This window comes from Podarcis raffonei, chromosome 6 (genome assembly GCF_027172205.1).
Source record: "Podarcis raffonei isolate rPodRaf1 chromosome 6, rPodRaf1.pri, whole genome shotgun sequence".
Classification (NCBI taxonomy): Eukaryota; Metazoa; Chordata; class Lepidosauria; order Squamata; family Lacertidae; genus Podarcis; species Podarcis raffonei.
Genome location: NC_070607.1, coordinates 69700262 through 69708062, shown reverse-complemented (window position 1 = coordinate 69708062; position 7801 = coordinate 69700262). Strand labels below are relative to the sequence as shown.

General features: G+C 38.2%; 1 long non-coding RNA gene across 1 annotated transcript; it reads right to left on the bottom strand.

The window, feature by feature from the left end:
* Window positions 1-5112: 5112 nt before the first annotated feature.
* Window positions 5113-5566, bottom strand: LOC128415127 (uncharacterized). The gene is made up of 2 exons (XR_008330862.1): window positions 5390-5566; window positions 5113-5353 (listed from the first exon to the last, which is right to left on the bottom strand). It is a non-coding gene; the product is annotated as an uncharacterized LOC128415127 (long non-coding RNA).
* Window positions 5567-7801: the final 2235 nt, after the last annotated feature.

Below are 7801 nucleotides of genomic sequence, written 5' to 3'. Positions count from 1 at the left end.
AAGAACGGACCTCCAGAACAAATTAAGTACTTCACCTGAGGTACCACTGTATCTGCTACCCTCTCCCTGTGCCATAGCACCAATACAAATCACTTTCTCATTCACTCACACACCCACACAGAGCTATATCTACCCCTTTAGAAAAACTCTAATCATGGATCTCCCATCTTGCTTAGCTGTATCCTGAGCATCATTGTTAACTGAGCTGGTTTGTCCTTGATACTTTCTTCATGTTGGCTTAAACCCTGTTCAACTAAGCTTTACTCAGAGCAGACACACTGAAATCAATGAACGTGACTAAGTTAAGCCCTTCAATTTCAGTGGGTCTGCTCTGAATAAAATTTAGTTGACTATAACCCTAATCCAGGCCTCTCTACTACAAAAGGTGATTGCATGCCAGGCAAGCAACTTTTTCAACTACAGGCAAGTTTGCATGTGTGGCTAGGTTCATTTATTTGATTTTTTTTGTTGCTGATGTAACTGTGTGTTTGTACCATTTCTGTGCATTTTGCATAATTCTGAGATTAAAATCCTATGCATGTATACTTGAATATGGAATTTGGGCCCAAGGCAGTGAGAATACAGGGTAATGCATGTGGGGAGACGATCTATGAAGACAGCAGATTAGGAATGAGGTATGGGAAGAAAATAAAACATTGTAGCCTCAAAGCTGTTTAAAAATAGGTATAGATTAGTCTAATGTAAATATGTATATCTCAATATGCACAATTCCAGATGTACTGCATCCTAAAAATACTACTTTTAATGCACTTTGGTAGAGTTTTTGAGCTAAGGACTGTATATCAAAATTCAGAGGAATGTGAAATCTGCAGGATAATTATATTTCAACACATCTGAGAGGTATAAATTAGCTTGCTTAAAAATGCAGAACAGAATTCTCTTCTGTCCCTATTGAAACATGGGATTTACCTCTACTTTGGCATTACCTAATAGGAGATGGTATGGTTCAATAGTAGGGAGAAACCTGGGAACCGGCACCATACAGGCTGGGTCACTCCCCACTGCACTGTTATTCTCTCAAAGCAGGAACCAGCAATTCAGAAGTAAAGCCCAGCATAAAATGCCTGTCAGATACAGAAAACAGCATGGTCTAGAATATTCTTTTCTCTTGTTTTTATTCCAATTCTTTCTCTCTAGACTGGGTCTACACATGTAGCCTAAAGAAATAGGAATGAGGTAGTAGAATGTTGTACTGGTGGAACAAAGAGTATCACTTGAGACTATAGGTGAGCGATGCCACTTTTGAATCCCTTCCATAAAGAGCTCCCTGAAAATAGAAATCTAGCTAGAGATAAACATTCTGGCCCATCACTTTGCCCGTTAAGTTGGTATTCTATTTGCAGGACTTCTAACATAGGGAAAACACAGAAGCATTTGTATATGGCCCATTATACCACTTTATTCTGCTGTGTGTGTGGATCAGGTTGAGGAGGGGGAGAAAAGGCTGTTTTTATTAGCTAAATATTGGGCAGATGACATTAAAGGAGAGAAATGTCTCATACTGAGTCATATCATTGGGTCCATCTAGCTCAGTACCTCCTACACTGGCTGGCAGTGACTCTCCAGGGTTTCAGACTGGTGATGTTCCCAGCCCAACCTGAAGATGTTCTGCTGCTAAAGAATGGCCATTCCTATATGTTCCCTAAGTGTTGCATGTGCATGGGACAGAGTTCATAGTATTACATTGTTCTATGGTGATTAATGCAGACTGTGCCACAACTATTTATCCCTCCCCTTTCATTGCTGACAATGTATTGAGTTTCAATTGTTTGAGCACTGGAAAGGCCTTGAAAGGGAATGCTGCACCTAATGCTATAACGCCTGACAGACACAGGAGAGGTTAACAAGCATAATACACTTTTCTTTAAACTTTGAAGGGTGCTATTTTTAGCAAACAAAGATAATGTCACAGTTGCTCTTGTTCATCTCTTGTAGTGTACACGTGCCAAATGCTTACCATGTCTGCCATTAAAAAAAACAACCCACCCCTATATAACCTTTACTGAGCTGCATCTTAACCTATCATGGTGTCAGAGATGAGAATGGGAATAATTAATGAACCCTTCCAACGGGATTATAATATAAAAGAACTCCACATTAAGTGTCTTAACACTGAGGTGGTGCTCCAGAATCCTGCTAAGAAACTACAATAAGGAAGCAGCTGGAGGGAATGATTCCTGGTTTCGGTTTTCTCGACACAAATGCACAGAGTATGGGAAACAAGCAAGACGAATTGGAGCTTTTAATACAGGATGGCAAATATTACCTGGTAGGCATTACTGAAACATGGTGGGTTGAGGTTCATGACTGGAATATAGGAATTGAGAGGTATACCCTGTTCAAAATGAATAGACCAAAAAAAGGAAGGGAAGAGAGAATTATATGTAAATGACGTGTACATTTGTGAAGAGATCCATGACCCTGGAGCATGGAAGGCAAATTGAGAGTATTGCAATTGTAGGAAAGAGAAACAACAGTTATCTTACTGTGGGTGTCTGCTACAGACCACCAAGCCATTTTGAAAAATGGGAAGGGATCTAAAGAAACTGGTGTGGCTGCATAAGGAGCTGCCAGATGAGCTAAGGCCATGTATAAGAAATGCAAGAAGGGGGAAAATCATGAAGGAAGCATATATACAAGTAGCCAACAGTTGCTGAGTGAATGTCAGGTTGGCCAAAATTCATAATGAGCTCAAGCTGGCAAGAGAAGTTAAAATTAATTTTTTAAGAGGTTTCTTTATTGGAAATTATTAACCTGAGTTCTTCAGACTGGAAAAAGAACAGTTATCTCCAAAGACTGTGTTTGGATTACATTGAGAACATAGATGTTCAGTCTAGATAAACTGCACAATCTGTGTTTTTTCAGAAATAATTGTAAGAAATCATTTCAAGGTTAATTTCAGTGGAAGGAGAGGACCTCCTTCCCAGTGCCAGGGAAGGCCTCTGCAGGCACATTTGTGCCTGTGGGCATCATGTTGGTGAGGCCTGACGTAGAGGTTGCCTTTCCTTTTGTTCCTACACTACACTAGGATATGTTATCGGGTACCTTTGAGTGCTTGTTTCTTTCATACAGCACTACCGAAAAGGGACTTTTTGCACCAGTCTTCCCCGCTTCCTAAATAGCCTTGCCCTTTTTAACCCATCTAGAATAAGCTTTACAATCCAGTGGTAGGCATCCTGTTGTGTTCAAGTTGCTGGTTATCTTGGCACACTCAGTGATATCTTTGTTCTGCTCACTCCTAGAGGTGCATATCAGAGGTCTCTATGTTAACTTAGTGAGGATATAGCCAAATCTATACATAGCCTCTCAACCAATTTAGAGCTTCCATGAAGATGATATGGATTAGGGATGATGCTTTGCACAATCTGAAACTGGTATCACCCATTAGTGAAACAAGTCATTAGGACTGAAGGACAGAGCCAACAGTTGAGCTGTTCTCATTAAAACCTTTTGCTCCCAGTTAGAATTGTTACACTAGTGACTATCTTCAGTGGGTGGCCTTTACTTGTAGTGAAAATCCTACAGTGTATTTAGGTTTATCAAGGGATACATTATAAAATTTATTAAACTGCAAACACATTCTATTATTATTAAACAAATACTTGATTTAAATAAAAGCCTACAGCAACGATTCACATTGTTCCCGTGGGCTGGGAACAGCATTTTTTCAGAATGCTTTTGATATGACAGTCACTTCAGCTCATGGTTTGCACTGCACACTGATTCCACTACTGATTCTAAACAGCATTCTAGCATTTTAAAAATCTTTTCAAAATGCTTGATCATAGGCAACAGAGATGCAAAAGAAATAAGCCTGTACCCCATGGAAACAAAACCTCCATCATAATACCACCTCCAACTTTCTTAAAAGCTGCCTTTTTCCATCCATAATTTATTGTCAGATACTCTGCTGAGCTGCTCTGTCTTGGTGGAACAGGCTTGTATTAGCCTGGTATGTATCCTGGAAAAGATGCATAGGTAAAAAGTCTGTATTAAATATGCATCAGGCATTGGGGCCTGAATTGTTTTTAGTTATCTATCATGAGATGTTTAGCCACTTTTTAGGACTCAAACCTTCCCCAAATCATATGTGAAAAGTGATTGGGAACAACTTTTTAAGGCAAGACTCAGGCATAGGAAACCACCAGATTAGAAATGTGATATTAAAAGCTTGTCTCCAGTTTTATATATATATATATAATTTTTTAAAAACAGGGCTGTCACTCAGCTAAATAAATCTCAGTTGATTAAACACATTTTGATTAATTTTCATATGAATTTTAATATGTCTAAAGCAAAAGGCTTACAGTGGTACCTCTGGTTACGTACTTAATTCGTTCCGGAGGTCCATTCTTAACCTGAAACTGTTCTTAACCTGAAGCACCACTTTAGCTAATGGGGCCTCCTGCTGCCGCCACGCTGCTGCTGCCTGATTTCTGTTCTCATCCTGAAGCAAAGTTCTTAACCCAAGGTACTATTTCTGGGTTAGCGGAGTCTGTAACCTGAAGCATATGTAACCTGAAGCGTATGTAACCCAAGGTACCACTGTATTTGTCTTTGGATGACACATGGCTGCATTAAAGTAGGCACCTATGTGACAGGAATACCTTTACTAAGAAGGCGTTTGTCACTCATTTATTTGTAAGTACATAGTTTAAGAATAATTAACATCTTTTTAGAAAATCTGTTCCTCAAAGAATTGGGTACACCATTTAAACTGATCAAAGTTTTAAAATGATCAATTAATCAAGTGACTGATAAATTATTATGGTTCTACAATTATCCCATCTCATTTAATTAATCCCGCCAACATCAGTTCACCTATTTAAGTGATACTTTCAGCCTTGCTTAAGTAAGTGTTCCATGTTATGTTATGTTATGTTATGTTATGTTATGTTATGTTATGTTATGTTATGTTATGTACAGAGACACAAGAGGCACTAACAATCTGAGACATGAGGCAGCTTTTTGAAATATCTATCACCACAACAAGCATTTGGAAAATAAAATGTCTAAACCTTGCTAAAAGTGTGTGGTCTCAGAAAACATATTAGCCTCTTCAGATGACATAGAGTATTTTTACAATGGTGTCAATTCTGCTTTTTGTTTTAATTAGTTTTTATTACGGTTTTTTGTGTTACAAAGCAAACAGATAAATGGGGAGCAGTACATGTATTGTCTCCATTTTCACTTCAATCCTTTTCACAGTTTAAGTTTGGTGAGTGACAATTTTGTTGACCCTTTTTCTTTCCATCCCACCTTATGCAATTTTGCCTTCCTCAGTTATCTTTTCCCTCTTCCAACAGAACTTATCCAGGACAGCTTATTACTACTATTATTATTACTATTATTATTACTATTATAAAACATAAATATACAAAATATACATAAAACTTAATACACAATAAACAAGCATAGCAGGTAATAATCTTGATTAATAAAAGTATTATCATTGGACACTATCTACTTAATTTACATTTCAATTTTGTTATCATAGAGATTAGATATCTTAGCAAACAGATTATAGCAAGGTAAATGCTTTATATCTGATTATATATATATATATATATATATGTATGTATGTATGTATGTATGTTGTTGTTTAGTCGTTTAGTCGTGTCCGACTCTTCGTGACCCCATGGACCGGAGCACGCCAGGCACTCCTGTCTTCCACTGCCTCCCGCAGTTTGGTCAGACTCATGTTTGTAGCTTCGAGAACACTGTCCAACCATCTTGTCCTCTGTCGTCCCCTTCTCCTTGTGCCCTCCATCTTTCCCAACATCAGGGTCTTTTCCAGGGAGTCTTCTCTTCTCATGAGGTGGCCAAAGTATTGGACCCTCAGCTTCAGGATCTGTCCTTCCAGTGAGCACTCAGGGCTGATTTCCTTCAGAATGGATACGTTTGATTTCCCATACGTATGGGAAAACCATAGCTCTAACTATACGGACCTTTGTTGGCAATTATATATATAATTAAAAGGTGCAAAAACACCACAATCTTCTGACATGAATTCCTTTCCAGTGTTAATAAAATATATAAGCAACTATTTTCTGATCAAGGTATCTTTTTCAGTAGAATGTCAAATAAAAATTACAAAAACGTATCTTTTGAATGAACTCCTAGGTGTAAAAAAATAGCTGTCTAGATCCATTTCATAAAAGGGACAGGCATTTCCATGGGTGGCACTACCGAAGTAATTTGTGGCATGTAGTTTCAGAAGATATACTTCAAATGCTGATAATACTGTGGAGGATCAGTGCTCCAGCCCAAATTTATATTCCAGTCTCACTCACTGACATGAATGAAATGAGAGCAATTATATTTCATTTTCTTGCCAATTTACTGTCTCTTCTCTGGGCTACAAAATTACACGCAAGGTATCTTAGTGATTACTATACCACAGTAGGCAATCCTGCTACAATTAAGAGGACAGTTTTAGCAATTGTCAAATACCAGTAACTGTGTTATTAACAAGCCCTGACCAAGACTGGAAAAGGAATAGGGGAGAAATCAACTATAGATATGTTTTGCTCTGCATTTCAATCTAACCACACAAGTTCAGTTTTGCCCAAGACAAATTCACCAGAGGCAGACTTTTGTTCTGATCTTTTGTATAAACGCTATTCTGTTCCCTTCCAGGATGGTAACATCCACTGCTACATCTGCTGGTAACTTTTGTTATCAACTTCAGCCACATTAAGAAAAGTAGTTAGCTCAATTATTGAAAGTTTCCTTCACAAGCAAATAGGGATATTATAACATCAATCCAGTCTCCATACCAACTGGAGACAAAACCATGCCTACAATTCCATTTTAGAGCACAGAGTCAATAGAAAACACTCAGAGAAGTGACAACCCACTCAACTGCTTATCACTTATTGACCTTTCATCCTGCCTCTTACCAGGACTATTAAAGGCTAAAATATAGCTAAAGACCTGAGAAAGAATGCAGTCATCTACAGATCTGTACTCTTTTAAAGTGGCAGCAGCATATACTTTAGCTGTCAGCATGACAGAAGCATGATTGCTGTTTTCTGGGTAACAATATTAAAAGTTGTCCAGGCTGAGCAATCCAACAAGCAGCAGGATGGGCAATCTAAGGATAAACTCTATGGTTGTGTACAGCCCATAGTACGTTCTTCTTCTTTTTCATTAATTTATATACCACTCTATGACCAGACAGATTCTAAACAGTTTGTAAAACAAACACCAATTGCACATTCTTAAAAAATACAATAATAAAAATGCACAATAATTATACCATGATGTATAAAACAATCTCACTAACCCCCCTCTAAAATCCCACTAAAACATTAAAAGATAAATATCCATGATTAAAATATCCAGAAAACCATCTCATTAGAACAGCACAGCCACTAAGAGAAACTAAAAGATGAGAATGCCTGTGTAAACAGATCCATCTTCAAAACCTGTGTACTGTAATCTGGAGCGATTTTGTCAATAGGTCTCCTCGCCGCATTATACTAAAACGAGGTAAAGGCTTCCACAGGTTTATCAGCTTTGGCTACTGAAAAATCCCCCAGCACATTCAGAAATCCATCAGATTCCATAAGTCTCTGGCAGCTGACCATTCAAATTGTTCCTCCATCCCTACAAAGGGAGGCCTGGCACTGTAAATTCACAATTTACCTGCTTGTAGTCTTTGTATGACAAAGGTATCACTTCTGTCCCTCCAGTATCCAAACCACCTCTCCCCTGTCCAGAAGAGCAGATTTAGTGTGTCCCTCTGCTATCTTGAATTATCAACAGGATGATTAAT